At 40.5% G+C, this 18,382-nt stretch overlaps 2 non-coding genes across 2 annotated transcripts; one reads left to right on the top strand and one right to left on the bottom strand.

The window, feature by feature from the left end:
• Positions 1 to 7,584: 7,584 nt before the first annotated feature.
• Positions 7,585 to 7,692, bottom strand: LOC130952545 (small nucleolar RNA R71). The gene has a single exon (XR_009074724.1). It is a non-coding gene; the product is annotated as a small nucleolar RNA R71 (small nucleolar RNA).
• A 9,134-nt stretch (positions 7,693 to 16,826) lies between these two features.
• LOC130952378 (small nucleolar RNA R71) lies at positions 16,827 to 16,933 on the top strand. Its single transcript, XR_009074558.1, has one exon. It is a non-coding gene; the product is annotated as a small nucleolar RNA R71 (small nucleolar RNA).
• Positions 16,934 to 18,382: the final 1,449 nt, after the last annotated feature.

Below are 18,382 nucleotides of genomic sequence, written 5' to 3'. Positions count from 1 at the left end.
AGGCACACACCTTCTAATTACCTGGTCAGCGCCATATCTCCATAAATATGGGTCATCCCATATATAATATTTAGACTCGCTTTTCAGCTTGTCTCTTTGGTGCTTAGTAAAGTGTGGAGGAAAAGTGCGGCTAACTAGATAATTAGCTACAGGTGCATACCAAGGGGTTACCTCAGATACTGCTTGTAGGTTATCAAATGGAAAATTATCAGCTATAGGAGTGGAGTCATCCTTAATGTGTTCAAGGCGACTTAAGTGGTCTGCCACTAGATTCTGGGTACCACTCCTATCCTTTATTTCTAAATCAAATTCTTGTAGCAGCAGTATCCAACGTATAAGCCTTGGTTTAGATTCCTTTTTAGCTAATAGATACTTTAGAGCTGCGTGGTCTGAATACACTACTACCTTAGTTCCAAGTAAATAGGCTCGGAATTTATCCAGAGCAAAAACAATAGCAAGAAGCTCTTTTTCAGTAGTAGTGTAGTTAGACTGAGTAGCGTCTAAAGTTTTAGACGCATAAGAAATAACAAAATGGTCCTTACCTTCACGCTGAGTCAGTGCTGCTCCTACTGCATGGCTGGAAGTATCGCACATGATTTCGAATGGCTGGTTCCAGTCTGGTCCTCTCACAATTGGAGCTTGAGTCAGGGCAGTTTTCAACTTATCAAATGCTTGTTTGCAATCCTCACTGAACTCGAATTCAATATCCTTCTACAATAGTCTGGATAGGGGAAGTGCTACCTTACTAAAGTCATTAATGAATCTTCGGTAGAAACCTACATGTACAAGGAACGAACGGACTTCCCTCACAGAGGAGGGGTAAGGCAAACTAGATATAACATCCACCTTTGCTGGATCTACAGAAATGCCAGTATTAGATACAACATGTCCCAGTACGATTCCTTGTTTAACCATAAAATGACATTTTTCAAAATTCAATACAAGGTTTGTACTGACACATCTATCTAATACTCTAGATAAACTATCCAAGCAAAGGTTAAAAGAATCACCATAAATGCTAAATTCATCCATAAAAACCTCCATACAGTCCTTAATAAGATAAAAAAAAAGACTTATCATGCACTTTTAGAAAGTAGCTGGTGCATTGCACAAGCCAAAGGGCATTCTCTTGTAAGCATAAGTCCCAAAGGGACAGGTAAAGGTAGTCTTTTCCTGATCCTCAGGAGTTATATGAATCTGAAAATAGCCTGTGTAACCATCTAAAAAGATTTAATGTGATTTACCTGACAGGCGATCCAGCATTTGATCAATGAATGGAAGAGGGTAGTAATCCTTACGAGTAGATTGGTTGAGACGCCTGTAATCAATGCAGACCCTCCAGGCATTCTGTACTCTGGTTGCTATGAGCTCTCCATGCTCATTCTTCACTGTAGTGACTCCAGACTTCTTGGGCACTACTTGTACTGGGCTCACCCATTCACTGTCTGAGATGGGGTAGATAATACCTGCTTCTAATAGTCTGGTCACTTCCTTCTTGACAACCTCTAAAATAGTGGGGTTCAATCTTCTTTGGGGTTGACGAACAGGTCTTGCTCCTTTCTTACAAACGTTTTGGTTGTCACAAGTAATAAACCCTTTTAAAATTGATAACCGAGTATTCAAACCTCGGGTCGTCTTCTCAAGGAATTGCAGGGAGGTATGTTCATATTATTGGTTATGGGTTTTGTAAATTGGGGTTTTGAAAGTGAAGAACAAGTAAATTAAATGACAAATAAAATAAATAATTAACTATAAAATAAACTCTTGGCAAGATATGAAAATTCGGAAGTCCTATCCTAGTTACTCCTATGAGAATGGAAGTTAATCCCACTTAGTTAACCTTTGCGTAAGCAAGGGAAAGTCAAGTGAACCAATTGGTTAGATTTCCCAAGTCCTAGCCAAATCCTAAGGAAAGACTAGAGTTAGTGGTATTCCAGTTAATTAGCTGACATAACAATCAATCCTGAATAGTTGATAACTCAAGAGCTTCCAGTTAATTAATTAAAGCCAATAATATAAAAAAAAACTAAATAAGAATATTAGATCTAAAATACCTCAATTGCATTAATTAAGAAAATCCCAACATGAATGGCTCATAAGCCAAATAGGCAACATATGTAATACAAGCATTAAATTATCTGAGATTAAAAGAGAAAATAAATAAAAATAGGAATATTGAACCTGATATGAAGATGAAATAATCCTGAAGTGAAAAGAAATCCTAATCCTAAAATAAATTCTAATCCTAATCCTAATCCTAAGAGAGAGGAGAGAGCCTCTCTCACTAAAAACTACATCTAAAACTATGAAAAGTGAATTATTAAAAGCATGATAATGAATTAATAGATTCCCCCACTTTATAGCCTCTGATCTGTGTTTTCTGGGCCGAAAACTAGGTCAGAAACAGCCCAGAAGTCGCTGTTTACGAATTTAGCTACGCTGGTTTTTCGTCACTGCGACGCGTCTGCGTGGATCACGCATTCATGTCGCCTAGCGGTATGGCCACTATGGCAAATTATATATCAAATCGAAGCCCCAGAAGTTAGCTTTCCAACGCAACTAGAACCGCATCATTTGGACTTCTGTAGCTCAAGTTATGATCGTTTTAGTGCGAGAGGGTCAGGCTGACAGTTTTTCGGTTCCTTCAACTTCTTGTATTCCTTCCACTTTTGCATGCTTCCTTTCCATCCTCTAAGCTATTCTTGCCCTGTAATCCTTGAAATCACTTAACACACATATCAAGGCATCTAATGGTAATAAGAGAGGATTAATATTAGCAAATATAAGACCAAAGAAGCATGTTTTCAATCATAGCACAAAATCGGGAAGGAGAATGTAAAACCATGCAAATCATATGAATAAGTGGGCAAAGGCTTGATAAAAACCACTCAATTGAGTACAAGATAAACCATAAAATAGTGGTTTATCATCCTCACACGTCAAATAATTCCAATTCCATTATAAACCTCTGTGGCATCTCATTCTTCTTGGGTAGATTGCCAGCCCTTTGGCATTCATTGCACCTTGACACCAACTCCTTTGCATCTTTGAATATTGTTGGCCAAAAAAACCCACATTGCAGCTCTTGGGCTGCAGCTCTTTCTCCACTAAAATGACCTCCATATGTGGATCCATGGCATTGCCACAACACTTCTTGCCCTTCCTCTTGTGAAATACACCTCCTCAAGATTCCATCAACACCCTTTTTAAACAAGTAGGGCTCATCCCAGATGTAGTGTTTAGCATCATTGAGTTGCTTCCTCCTTATGTACTTGTTAATGTTGGTGGGCAACTCCCCAATAGCCTTGAATTTGGCTATATCAGAAAACCAAGTGATTTCTTGAATCATCATCAACTGCTCATCAGGGAAGCTTTCATTCACTTCAAATTACTGTGCTTCATCCTCTCCGTGTGGGATTCTTGATAGGTGGTCAGCCACCTTGTTCTCTGCTCCACTTCTATCTTTTATCTCTATGTTGAACTCTTGAAGTAGCAAGACCCATCTTATCAACCTTGGCTTGGATTCTTGCTTGGTCATCAAATATTTGTGGGCTGTATGATCAGTGAAAATAGTAACTTTAGAGCCAATAAAATATGATCTAAATTTATCAAATACTAAGACTATGGCAAGAAGTTCATTCTCTGTAGTGGTGTAAGTCCTTTGATTCTCATTGAGGATTTTGCTAGCATAGTAAATAACATGCACCAACTTATCTCTCCTCTGTCCTAAAACAGCACCAATAGCAAAATCTTATGCATCGCACATCAACTCAAAAGGTAAATCCCAGCAAGGTGGTGCTATGACAGGTGCAGAGGATAGTCTATTTTTAAGCTCATCAAAGGCTAGCATGCATTCTCTATCAAAGATAAAAAGTACATTAGAGACAAGCAAGTTACTTAAAGGTTTGGCAATCTTTGAAAAATCTCTAATGAACCTTCTATAAAAGCCAGTGATGAGCGGATAATTTGTACGCTTTTTGGCATTGTTTTTAGTATGTTTTTAGTAGTTTGAGTTGAGTTTTTAGTATATTTTTATTAGTTTTTAGTTAAAATTCACTTTTCTGGACTTTACTATGAGTTTGTGTGTTTTTCTGTGATTTCAGGTATTTTCTGGCTGAAATTGAGGGACCTGAGCAAAAATCTGATTCAGAGACTGAAAAGGACTGCAGATGCTGTTGGATTCTGACCTCCCTGCACTCGAAGTGGATTTTCTGGAGCTACAGAAGCCCAATTGGCGCGCTCTCAACGGCGTTGGAAATTAGACATCCTGGGCTTTCCAGCAATATATGATAGTCCATACTTTGCCCAAGATTTGATGGCCCAAACCGGCGTTCAAAGTCACCCTCAGAATTCCCAGCGTTAAACGCCGGAACTGGCACCAAAATGGGAGTTAAACGCCCAAACTGGCACAAAAGCTGGCGTTTAACTCCAAGAAGAGTCTCTACACGAAAATGCTTCATTGCTCAGCCCAAGCACACACCAAGTGGGCCCGGAAGTGGATTTTTATGTCATTTACTCATCTCTGTACACCCTAGGCTACTAGTTCTCTATATATAGGACCTTTTACTAGTGTATTAGAGAGCTTTTTGATCATGTTTTTATGATTGAACTCACTTTGGGAGGCTGGCCATTCGGCCATGCCTAGACCTTGTTCTTATGTATTTTCAACAGTGGAGTTTCTACACACCATAGATTAAGGTGTGGAGCTCTGCTGTACCTCGAGTATTAATGCAATTACTATTGTTCTTCTATTCAATTCTGCTTGTTCTTTGTCCAAGATATCACTTGTTCTTCAACTTGATGAATGTGATGATCCGTGACACTCATCATCATTCTCACCTATGAACGTGTGACTGACAACCACCTCCGTTCTACCTTAGATTGGGTGAATATCTCTTGGATTCCTGATACACGATGCATGGTTGATCGCCTGACAACCGAGTGCTCGCCTGACAAACGAGCCAGCCATTCCGTGAGATCAGAGTCTTCGTGGTATAGGCAAGAACTGATGGCGGCATTCAAGAGAATCCGGAAGGTCTAACCTTGTCTGTGGTATTCTGAGTAGGATTCAATGATTGAATGACTGTGACGTGCTTCAAACTCCTGAAGGCGGGGCGTTAGTGACAGACGCAAAAGAATCAATGGATTCTATTCCGGCCTGATCGAGAACCGACAGATGGATAGCCGTGCCATGACAGGGTGCGTTGAACATTTCCACTGAGAGGATGGGAGGTAGCCACTAACAACGGTGAAACCCTTGCATAAGCTTGTCATGGAAAGGAGTAAGAAGGATTGGATGAAGACAGTAGGAAAGCAGAGAGACGGAAGGGAAAGCATCTTCATACACTTATCTGAAGCTTTCACCAATGACATACATAAGTATCTCTATCTTTATCTTTATGTTTTATTCATATATCATCTATACCCATTTGAGTCTGCCTGACTAAGATTTACAAGGTGACCATAGCTTGCTTCATACCAACAATCTCCGTGGGATCGACCCTTACTCGTGTAAGGTTTATTACTTGGACGACCCAGTGCACTTGCTGGTTAGTTGTGCGAAGTTGTAGTGATCACGATTTCGCGCACCAAGTTTTTGGCGCCGTTGCCGGGGATTGTTTTGTGTATGGACAACTGACGGTTCATCTTGTTGCTTAGATTAGGTATTTTTCTTCAGAGTTCTTAAAAATGAATTCTAGAGTTTCATGATGATCTGTTAAAATCTGGTTGGCTGAGAAGCCATGTCTAATCTTATTGGACCGAGGTTTCAACTGATCATCACAATAGCTTGTTGATTTCTATCAATCTTGCTATTAGAGCAATGATCTGCTAAGGCTTGGCTGGCCATTGGCCATGTCTAGTGTTTTGGACCGAAGCTTTCTTTGAAAGCTTGGCTGGCTGTGAAGCCATGTCTAATTCCTGGACCGGAGTCTTAGACTAGCATTGCAATGATTCCTAGAATCCAAATTAAGAATTCTGAAACCTTTATCTTCCATTTTCATATAATTTTCGAAAAAAGCACAAAAAAAAATTTACAAAATCATAAAAACCAAAAATATTTTATGTTTCTTGTTTGAGTCCAGTGTCTAAATTTAAGTTTGGTGTCTCGCATGCATTGTTTATGTGATCTTGGTTCTATTTTCAAGTCAATAGTACAGGGAACTGAAGATTCAAAACATGCAGTAGAGGAATTACACAGAGAAAGCTGGGCGTTCAAAACGCCCAATGAAGAAGGACAGACTGGCGTTTAAACGCCAGCCAGGGTGCCTGGTTGGGCGTTTAACGCCCAAGAAGATAGTGCACTGGGCGTTAAACGCCAGAATGTGCACCATTCTGGGCGTTTAACGCCAGGATGGCACAAGAGGGAAGATTTTGTTTTCAAATCAATTTTTTTTCAAGTTTTCAAAGTTTTTCAAAATCAAATCTTTTTCAAATCAAATCTTTTCAATCAAATCTTTTTCAAAATCAATTTCTTTCCTTTTTCAAAGATACTTACTAACAATTAATGATTTGATTGAACATCTCAAATTTGTTGCCTTTTCTGTTGAGAAAGGTTTAATGTTTGAATCATATCTTTTCTTGTTAGGCAAGTCATTAATTTTAAAATCAAATCTTTTTAAAATTGTTTTTCAAATCATATCTTCTCAATCACATCTTTTTAAAACCATAACTTTTCAATCATATCTTTTTAATCACATCTTTTTCTAAATAGTTTCCAATCAAATCTTTTTAATTTCTAATTTCAAATTCTTTTTCAAAAATCACTTGATTTCTTTCCCACCCTTGGTTTTCGAAAATCAATTAAAGTTTTTCAAAATGTTTTTAAAATCTTTTCAATTGAATTTTCGAAATTTCTTCCCCTCTTCTCACATCCTTCTATTTATGGAGTACCACTCTTCCTCAATGCACAATTCGAACTCTATCTGATTAAGTTCGAATTCTCTACTTCTTCCTTCTAATTTTCTATTCTTCTGACACCTCAAGGAATCTCTATACTATGACATAGAGGATTCCATATTTTCTTGTTCTCTTCTCCTTCATATGAGCAGGAACAAAGACAAAGGCATTCTTGTTGAAGCTGACCCTGAACCTGAAAGGACCTTGAAGCGAAAGCTAAGAGAAGCTAAGGCACAACTCTCTGTAGAGAACCTAACCGAATTCTTCAAAGAAGAAGAACCCATGGCAGCCGAAAACAACAACAATGCCAACAATGCAAGGAAGGTGCTGGGTGACTTTACTGCACCTACTCCCGACTTCTATGGGAGAAGCATCTCTATCCCTGCCATTGGAGCAAACAACTTTGAGCTTAAGCCTCAATTAGTTTCTCTAATGCAACAGAATTGCAAGTTCCATGGACTTCCATTGGAAGATCCTCATCAGTTCTTAGCTGAATTCTTGCAAATCTGTGACACTGTCAAGACTAATGGGGTTGACCCTGAGGTCTACAGACTAATGCTATTCCCTTTTGCTATAAGAGACAGAGCTAGAACATGGTTGGACTCACAACCTAAAGAAAGCCTGGACTCATGGGAAAAGCTAGTCAATACCTTCTTGGCAAAGTTCTTTCCACCTCAAAAATTGAGTAAGCTTAGAGTGGAAGTCCAAACCTTCAGACAGAAGGATGGAGAATCCCTCTATGAAGCTTGAGAAAGATACAAACAATTGATCAGAAAATGTCCTTCTGACATGCTTTCTGAATGGAGCATCATAGGTATTTTCTATGATGGTCTCTCTGAACTATCCAAGAAGTCTTTGGATAGCTCTGCTGGAGGATCTCTTCATCTGAAGAAGACGCCTACAGAGGCTCAAGAGCTAATTGAAATGGTTGCAAATAACCAATTTATGTACACTTCTGAAAGGAATCCTGTGAACAATGGGACTAATCAGAAGAAAGGAGTTCTTGAGATTGACACTCTGAATGCCATATTGGCTCAGAATAAGATATTGACTCAACAAGTCAATTTGATTTCTCAAAGTCTGTCTGGAATGCAAAATGCACCAAGCAGTACTAAGGATGCTTCATCTGAAGAAGAAGCTTATGATCCTGAGAACCCTTCAATGGAAGAGGTGAATTACCTAGGAGAACCCTATGGAAACACCTATAATTCTTCATGGAGAAATCACCCAAATTTCTCATGGAAGGATCAACAGAGACCTCAACAAGGTTTCAACAACAATAATGGTGGAAGAAACAGGTTTAGCAATGGCAAGCCTTTTCCATCATCTTCTCAGCAACAGACAGAGAATTCTAAGCAGAATACCTCTGACTTAGCAACCATGGTCTCTGATCTAATCAAAACCACCCAAAGTTTCATGACTGAAACAAGGTCCTCCATTAGGAATTTGGAGGCACAAGTGGGACAGCTGAGTAAGAAAGTTACTGAACTCCCTCCAAATACTCTTCCAAGCAACACAGAAGAAAATCCAAAAGGAGAGTGCAAGGCCATAAACATGGCCGAATTTGGAGAGGAAGGAGAGGAATTGAACGCCACTGAGGAAGACTTCAATGGGCGTGCACTGGCCTCCACTGAGTTCCCCAATGAGGAACCATGGGAATCTGAGGCTCAAAATGAGACCATAGAGATTCCATTGGACTTACTTCTGCCTTTCATGAGCTCTGATGAGTATTCTTCCTCTGAAGAGGATGAGTATGTCACTGAAGAGCAAGTTGCTAAATACCTTGGAGCAATCATGAAGCTAAATGACAAGTTATTTGGAAATGAGACTTGGGAGGATGAACCCCCTTTGCTCACCAAAGAACTGGATGACTTGTCTAGGCAGAAATTACCTCAAAAGAGACAAGATCCTGGGAAGTTTTCAATACCTTGTACCATAGGCGCCATGACTTTCAAGAAGGCTCTGTGTGACTTAGGGTCAAGTGTAAACCTCATGCCTCTCTCTGTAATGGAGAAGCTAGGGATCTTTGAGGTACAAGCTGCAAGAATCTCACTAGAGATGGCAGACAACTCAAGAAAACAAGCTCATGGACTTGTAGAGGATGTTTTGGTAAAGATTGAAGACCATTACATCCCTGCTGATTTCATAGTCCTAGAGACTGGGAAGTGCATGGATGAAACCATCATCCTCTGCAGACCCTTCCTAGCCACAGCAAAGGCTGTGATTGATGTTGATGGAGGTGAACTGATCATTCAAGTGATTGAAAAATCCTTTGTGTTTAAGGCTCAAGGATGTCCCTCTGTCACCATGGAGAGGAAGCATGAAGAGCTTCTCTCAAATCAGAGTCAAGCAGAGCCCCCACAGTCAAACTCTAAGTTTGGTGTTGGGAGGCCACAACCAAACTCTAAGTTTGGTGATGAACCCCCACATTCAAACTCTAAGTTTGGTGTTGGGAGGTTCCAACATTGCTCTGAGTATCTGTGAGGCTCCATGAGAGCCCTCTGTCAAGCTACTGACATTAAAGAAGCGCTTGTTGGGAGGCAACCCAATGTTATATTTTATCTATTTTCTTTTGTTATTTTATTTTATTTTGTAGGTTGATGATCATGAGAAGTCACAAAATCAATTGAAAAAGCAAAAACAGAATGAAAAACAGGAAGAAAAACAGCACACCCTGGAGGAAGAACCTACTGGCGTTTAAACGCCAGTAAGGTTAGCAGTTGGGCGTTTAACGCCCAGTCTGGCACCATTCTGGGCGTTTAACGCCAGAAAGGGGCACCAGACTGGCGTTAAACGCCAGGAAAGGGCAAGAACCTGGCGTTAAACGCCAAAAAGGGGCACCAGCCCGACGTTTAACGCCAGAATTGGCTCAAAACGTGATTTTGCATGCCATTTGGTGCAGGGATGACTTTTCCTTGACACCTCAGGATCTGTGGACCCCACAGGATCCCCACCTACCCCACCACCCTCTCTTTTCTTCTTCACCCATTCACCAATCACCTCAACACCTCTTCCCCAAAAACCCTTCACCTATCAAATCCCATCTTTCTCTTCACCACTCACATCCATCCTTCATAAAACTCCACCTACCTCACCATTCAAATTCAAACCACTTTCCCTCCCAAACCCACCCATATATGACCGAACCATGAGCCCCCCTCTCCTATATAAACCCTTCTTCACCCCTTCATTTTCACACAACATAAACACCACTTCTCCCCCTTTTGGCCGAACACAAAGCCATTCCCTTCTTCCTCATTTCTTCTTCTTCTACTCTCTTCTTTCTTCTTTTACTCGAGGACGAGCAAACCTTTTAAGTTTGGTGTGGTAAAAGCATTGCTTTTTGTTTTTCCATAACCATTTATGGCATCTAAGGCCGGAGAAACCTATAGAAAGAGGAAAGGGAAGGCAAAAGCTTCCACCTCCGAGTCATGGGAGATGGAGAGATTCATCTCAAGGGTGCATCAAGACCACTTCTATGAAGTTGTGGCCTTGAAGAAGGTGATCCCCAAGGTCCCTTTTTCACTCAAAAAGAGTGAATATCCGGAGATCCGACATGAGATCCGAAGAAGAGGTTGGGAAGTTCTCACCAACCTCATTCAACAAGTCGGAATCTTAATGGTTCAAGAGTTCTATGCCAATGCATGGATCACCAAGAACCATGATCAAAGTGTGAACCCGGATCCAAAGAATTGGCTTACTATGGTTCGGGGGAAATACTTAGATTTTAGTCCGGAAAATGTGAGGTTGGCATTCAACTTGCCCATGATGCAAGGAGATGAACATCCTTACACTAGAAGGGTCAACTTTGATCAAAGGTTGGACCAAGTCCTCACTGACATTTGTGAAGAGGGCGCCCAATGGAAGAGAGATTCAAGAGGGAAGCCGGTTCAATTGAGAAGGCATGACCTCAAGCCCATGGCTAGAGGATGGTTGGAGTTTATCCAACGCTCAATCATTCCCACTAGCAACCGGTCCGAAGTTACTCTAGACCGGGCCATCATGATTCATAGCATCATGATTGGAGAAGAAGTAGAAGTTCATGAGGTTATAGCCCAAGAACTTTATAAGGTGGCAGACAAGTCCTCTACCTTAGCAAGGTTAGCCTTTCCTCACCTCATTTGTCACCTCTGTTATTCAGTTGGAATTGACATAGAGGGAGACATCCCCATTGATGAGGACAAGCCCATCACTAAGAAGAGGATGGAGCAAACAAGAGACCCCTCTCATCATGAGATCCCTGAGATGCCTCAAGGGATGTACTTTCCTCCACAAAACTATTGGGAGCAACTAAACACCTCCCTAGGAGAATTGAGTTCCAACATGGGACAACTAAGGGTGGAGCATCAAGAACACTCCATCATCCTCCATGAAATTAGAGAAGATCAAAGAATCATGAGAGAGGAGCAACAAAGACAAGAAAGAGACATTGAGGAGCTCAAGTACTCCATAGGATCTTCAAGAGGAAGAACAAGCCGCCATCACTAAGGTGGACCCGTTCTTTAATTTCCTTGTTCTTTAATTTTCTGTTTTTCGAATTTTAGTGCTTATGTTTATCTATGTTTGTGTCTTATGATCATTAGTGTCTTAGTGTCTATGCCTTAAAGTTATGAATGTCCTATGAATCAATCACCTTTCTTAAATAAACAATGTTCTTAATTGAAAAAGAAAAGAATTGCATGAATTTTGAATTTTATAACAGTTTAATTATCTTGATGTGGTGGCAACACTTTTGCTTTCTGAATGTATGCTTAAACAGTGCATATGTCTTTTGAATTTGTGGTTCATGAATGTTGGCTCTTGAAAATCAAAAAAAGGAGACATGTTACTGAGGATCTAAAAAATCATAAAAATGATTCTTGAAGCAAGAAAAAGCAGTGAATACAAAAAAAAAATGAAGAGACGAAAAAAGAAAAAAAAAGAGAAAAAGAAAAAGAAAGAAAAAGAAAGAAATAAAGTTGTGATCCAAGGCAAAAAGAGTGTGCTTAAGAACCCTGGACACCTCTAGTTGGGGACTCTAGCAAAGCTGAGTCACAATCTGAAAAGGTTCACCCAATTATGTGTCTGTGGCATGTATGTATCCGGTGGTAATATTGGAAGACAGAGTACTTTGGGCCACGGCCAAGACTCAATAAGTAGCTGTGTTCAAGAATCATCATACTTAACTAGGAGAATCAATGACACTATCTGGATTCTGAGTTCATAAAGAAGCCAATCATTCTGAATTTCAAAGGATAGAGTGAGATGCCAAAACTATTCAGAGGCAAAAAGCTAAAAGCCCCGCTCATCTAATTAATACTGATCTTCATAGATGTTTTTGGAATTCATTGCATATTCTCTTCTTTTTATCTTATTTGATCTTCAGTTGCTTGAGGACAAGCAACAATTTAAGTTTGGTGTTGTGATGAGCGGATAATTTGTACGCTTTTTGGCATTGTTTTTAGCATGTTTTTAGTAGTTTGAGTTGAGTTTTTAGTATATTTTTATTAGTTTTTAGTTAAAATTCACTTTTCTGGACTTTACTATGAGTTTGTGTGTTTTTCTGTGATTTCAGGTATTTTCTGGCTGAAATTGAGGGACCTGAGCAAAAATCTGATTCAGAGACTGAAAAGGACTGCAGATGCTGTTGGATTCTGACCTCCCTGCACTCGAAGTAGATTTTCTGGAGCTACAGAAGCCCAATTGGCGCGCTCTCAAAGGCGTTGGAAAGTAGACATTCTGGGCTTTCCAGCAATATATGATAGTCCATACTTTGCCCAAGATTTGATGGCCCAAACCGGCGTTCAAAGTCACCCTCAGAATTCCCAGCGTTAAACGCCGGAACTGGCACCAAAATGGGAGTTAAACGCCCAAACTGGCACAAAAGCTGGCGTTTAACTCCAAGAAGAGTCTCTACACGAAAATGCTTCATTTCTCAGCCCAAGCACACACCAAGTGGGCCCGGAAGTAGATTTTTATGTCATTTACTCATCTCTGTACACCCTAGGCTACTAGTTCTCTATATATAGGACCTTTTACTAGTGTATTAGAGAGCTTTTTGATCATGTTTTTATGATTGAACTCACTTTGGGAGGCTGGCCATTCGGCCATGCCTAGACCTTGTTCTTATGTATTTTCAACGGTGGAGTTTCTATACACCATAGATTAAGGTGTGGAGCTCTGCTGTACCTCGAGTATTAATGCAATTACTATTGTTCTTCTATTCAATTCCGCTTGTTCTTTGTCCAAGATATCACTTGTTCTTCAACTTGATGAATGTGATGATCCGTGACACTCATCATCATTCTCACCTATGAACGTGTGACTGACAACCACCTCCGTTCTACCTTAGATTGGGTGAATATCTCTTGGATTCCTGATACACGATGCATGGTTGATCGCCTGACAACCGAGTGCTCGCCTGACAAACGAGCCAGCCATTCCGTGAGATCAGAGTCTTCGTGGTATAGGCAAGAACCGATGGCGGCATTCAAGAGAATCTGGAAGGTCTAACCTTGTCTGTGGTATTCTGAGTAGGATTCAATGATTGAATGACTGTGACGTGCTTCAAACTCCTGAAGGCGGGGCGTTAGTGACAGACGCAAAAGAATCAATGGATTCTATTCCGGCCTGATCGAGAACCGACAGATGGATAGCCGTGCCGTGACAGGGTGCGTTGAACATTTCCACTGAGAGGATGGGAGGTAGCCACTGACAACGGTGAAACCCTTGCATAAGCTTGCCATGGAAAGGAGTAAGAAGGATTGGATGAAGACAGTAGGAAAGCAGAGAGACGGAAGGGAAAGCATCTTCATACACTTATCTGAAGCTTTCACCAATGACATACATAAGTATCTCTATCTTTATCTTTATGTTTTATTCATATATCATCTATACCCATTTGAGTCTGCCTGACTAAGATTTACAAGGTGACCATAGCTTGCTTCATACCAACAATCTCCGTGGGATCGACCCTTACTCGCGTAAGGTTTATTACTTGGACGACCCAGTGCACTTGCTGGTTAGTTGTGCGAAGTTGTAGTGATCACGATTTCGCGCACCAGCCAGCATGTCCTAGAAAACTTCTAATTGCTTTGACATTGCAAGGCGGGGGTAACTTTTCAATCACTTCCACCTTAGCCTTGTCCACCTCTATGCCTCTTTTTGAGATCTTATGACCAAGAACTACCCCTTCTGTAACCATAAAGTGGCACTTCTCCCAATTCAAAACGAGGTTGGTTTCTTGGCATCTCTTTAGCACCAAGGCCAATTGGTGTAAGCATTTAGAATATCATTCACCAAATATAGAAAAGTCGTCCATAAACACCTCAATGAACCTTTCAATCATGTCTGAAAATATGGAGAGCATGCACCTTTGGAATTTTAGGTGCATTGCACAATCCAAAGGGCATTGTCCTATAAGCAAAGACACTATAGGGACAAGTAAATGAGGTTTTCTCCTGGTCTTTGGGGTCTACAACTATTTGGTTGTAACCAGAATAACCGTCCAAGAAGCAATAATATTCATATCTCGTTAGTTTTTCTAGCACCTGGTCCATGAAAGGTATGGAGAAGTGATCCTTCCTGGTAGCTTCATTAAGCTTCCTATAATCAATGCACATACGCTAGCCAGTCACTGTTCTTGTTGGTATCAATTTATTATTCTCATTTAGCACAACAGTGATCCCTCCCTTCTTGGGGACTATTTGTATAGGGCTTACCCAGGGGCTATCTAAGATTGGGTAGATCACCCTTGCTTGCCACAACTTCAACACCTCCTTTTACACCACTTCATTCATTGTTGGGTTTAGCCTTCTCTGCTGCTGTCTTGAGGGCTTTGCACCTTCTTCAAGTAAGATTTTGTGCATGCACATTGAAGGACTGATTCCCTTTAGATTTGCAAGTGTCCACCCTATAGCATTCTTTTGTTGTTTCAGTACTTGGATTAGCTCCTCTTCTTGTTGTTCATTCAAACTTGAATTGATGATCACTGGGTATGTGTTGTTGTCATCCAAGTAAGCATATTTCAAGCTCGAAGGTAGAGCTTTGAGTTCCAATTTTGGTGCCTCCACTTCCAATTTTCTTCTCTCGTCCAGCATGATTGGTTCTTCCATAGTCTCTAGTGGTAGCTCACCACATGAGGTTTGTTGATCTTGCTCTTTGATTTTTTCACATTGTTCTTCCTCTAGGACTCCTTGAACGAGATTTTCAATTGTGTCCACCATCATGTATTCTCCAATGGATTCCTTGGGGCAGCTCATTGCCTTGAAGACATTGAAGACCATTTTCTCTTCATGTAATCTCAAGACTAGCTCCCCTTTTTGAACATCAATTATGGCTCCAGCTGTAGCTAAGAATGGCCTTCCTAGGATGATTGATGTGTTGGCTTCTTCCTCCATGTCGAGCACAACAAAGTCAGCTGGAAAGATGAACTTTTCCACTTTTACCAACAGATCCTCCACCACACCATGGGAGAATTTGAAGGTCCTGTCTGCTAGTTGAAGGGCCATTCTTGTAGGTTCTGCTTCTTCTATTCTCATCCTCTTCATCATGGCCAAAGACATTTGGTTGATGCTGTCTCCTAGATCACATAGTGCTTTCTCAATGTTCATATCCCCAATGATGCAGGGGATTTAGAAGCTCCCAGGATCTTTCAATTTCTGGGGGAGCTTCTTTTGTATTATAGCACTACACTCCTCAGTGAGCACTATAGTCTCCTTTTCTCCCCAATTCCTCTTCCTTGTCATGAGCTCCTTTAAAAACTTGGCATAGAGTGGCATTTTCTCTAATGCCTCAGTAAAAGGTATGTTGATCTGGAGCTTCTTGAAGATTTCTAGGAATCTAGAAAACTGGCTGTCCTTCCCATCCTTCCTCAGCCTTTGTGGATAGGGTGCTTGTGGCACATAAGGCTTCAGAACTTGCTTTGGTGAGGATGGTGCAAGGGTCTCTTCTTCCTTCTTGGTTTCAGGTTCCTTTGCAGCTTCTTCTTCTTGGTGGCTTTGACTTGGGGATGCTTCTTCTACAACTTTTCCACTTTTTAGTGTTATGGCCTTGCATTCCCCCTTGGGTTAGCCATGGTATCACTAGAGAATGTATGTGTGGGCATGGGTATTTATTTAGACAAGCTTCCTACTTGTGCTTCCAATTTTGAAATTGCTACCCCTTAATTTCTTATGTTGGATCTGAACTCTTCTTGGTTTGCATCTATCTTTTTTAGCCTGTAGTTGTCTCTCCAAAATAGTAGAAATAGTTCCGGTCAGTTGTGCTGACAATTGTGCTATGGCAGCCTCTAATTTTGAAAAATTACTGCTGGTTCACATGGTTGCATGGTGGAGGTTGATGTATCTTGGTGGTGGTTGTTATGTGTTTGTTGGGTGGAGTGATATGATGTATTTTGTGAGTTGTGATAGGGACTATTATTGCTTGATTGATGGTTGGGGTTGTGGTTGTTGTGTTGTTTAGAGTTGTATGGTTTGTGGTTTTGGCTGAGGTTTTGTTGGTTTTCCCACCCAAAATTTGGGTGGTTCTTCCAACCTGGGTTATATGTCTTGGAGTTTGGATCATATGGTGGTCTAGAGGGATTGTTCACATAATTTGTCTGCTCCCATTCATATTAAGCTTCTGGTGCATCTCCTTCTTGTGGTGGTGCTTGAGCTCGGACAACCGAGACTTGGCTTGCTTCCACCTTCTTTGTTAGGGCTGCTAATTGTACTGCAATCATCTTGTTTTGTGCCAACAAGGCATCCATAGAGTTGAGTTCCAGCACTCCTTTCTTTTGAGCTCTTTCTGAAGCATAGAAGTACTTATTTTCGGCTACAGCCTCAATAACATCTATGGCTTCTTCAATATTTTTCTTCTTATTGAGTGAACCCCCTGAAGAGTGGTCCACAGCTTTCTTTGCTTCATGCGATAGCCCTTCATAGAAGATGTGTAGTTGAACCCATTCATTGAATATATTCGGAGGGCACTTCCTCGTTAAGTCTTTGAACCTCTCCTAGGCCTCATATAGTGTTTCACCATCTTGCTGTCTGAAGGTTTGTACCTCAGCTCTCAATCTATTGACTCTTTGTGGAGGGTAGAATCTTGCTAGAAACTTGTTCACAACCTCATCTCAAGTGGTCAAGCTCTCCTTGGGAAATGCTTCTAACCACATTGCTGCCTTATCTTTGAGAGAAAAAGGGAACAAAAGTAATTTGTAGGTGTCAGGGTGTACACCATTGGACTTTACAATGTCATAAATCCTCAAGAATGTAGTGAGATGTTAGTTTGGGTCTTCTTGGGCACCCCCTCCATATGAACAATTATTCTGGACAAGTGTGATGAGTTGAGATTTCAACTCAAAGTTGTTAGCATGAATTGTTAGTTTCAGGATGCTACTGCCACAGTTTCCTGGGTTTGGATTGATGTTGGAGCCTAAGACTCTCCTCTCTGGTCCAACATGATTGCCAGCATATTCTCCAACATGGTTATGCATCACTTCCTCCATAGTAGCTCTCAAATCTTCCTACACTACTTCCTCTCCAACTATGCCTTTGCCTCTTGCTTCCCTCCTTAATCTAAGGAAGGTCCTCTCAGGTTCACTATCGAAGGAGGATAAAGTTTCTCCCCTTCTACCTGTCATACATTCAACGACGGCAAGCAGTGGGCAAGTGAAGTAAAAACTCTTGTTAAGATTAGTGGTTAGTTTGGTTGATGCAATTAATCAAACAGTTAATGGAGCAATAAGAAAAAATGGAAATATGAACAATGAATAGCTAAAATGATCCAAGTAAAAATAAAATAAAATAATAAAAAAAGGAAAATTAAAGAACTAAAAAAGGATTAACAGGGTAATGAAAGTGCTTAATCTAGCTACCTATTAATTTAGTCATTGTCAAATTCAAACCAATCCCCGGCAACGGCGCCAAAAAACTTGATGACTGGAATTCACTCCCCATACAAAAATGATGAATCCGTTCTTTTGGCAAGCGCACCAAAATTGTTGTCAATTAATAACCCACAGTGGAGTGGGGTCGTATCCACAGAGATTGGTAGATTTGAGCAATTTTAATCAATGGGTAAATTAGTCAAGCTGAGTAATATAGAGTGTGATTGCAGAATCGTAAATAAGCAAGAATGTAAATGACTCAAAAGTAAAGAGAAGCAGTAAGATGCAGGAAAGGAAATGGCAAGAATGTAAAGTGCAGAAACATAATTGACTTAATTGTAAATGGGAATGGGGATTAACAGAATGTAAAGAAAGCTATAAAGAATGTGGAAGATAAGAATAGGGGGAATTCATTGAGATCAGGAGATGTTGTTCTCTTTGGATTAAATACAGCTCATCTCATCTTCAATCATACAACTCATTGACCTCTTGGTAATCATGATTGATTGAGCCCCAATCCTTTGGTGACTCAATCTCTCAAATCTTGATAATCAGCCAATTCCTTGGTCTAATTGCTCATGAAGAGAGATACGCTTGGTTTCTTATTATACCACACATCCTCATAGATCCAAATAGAGG

The sequence above is a fragment of the Arachis stenosperma genome, chromosome 9 (assembly GCF_014773155.1).
Source record: "Arachis stenosperma cultivar V10309 chromosome 9, arast.V10309.gnm1.PFL2, whole genome shotgun sequence".
Classification (NCBI taxonomy): Eukaryota; Viridiplantae; Streptophyta; class Magnoliopsida; order Fabales; family Fabaceae; genus Arachis; species Arachis stenosperma.
This window is presented reverse-complemented; position numbering and strand designations above follow the sequence as displayed.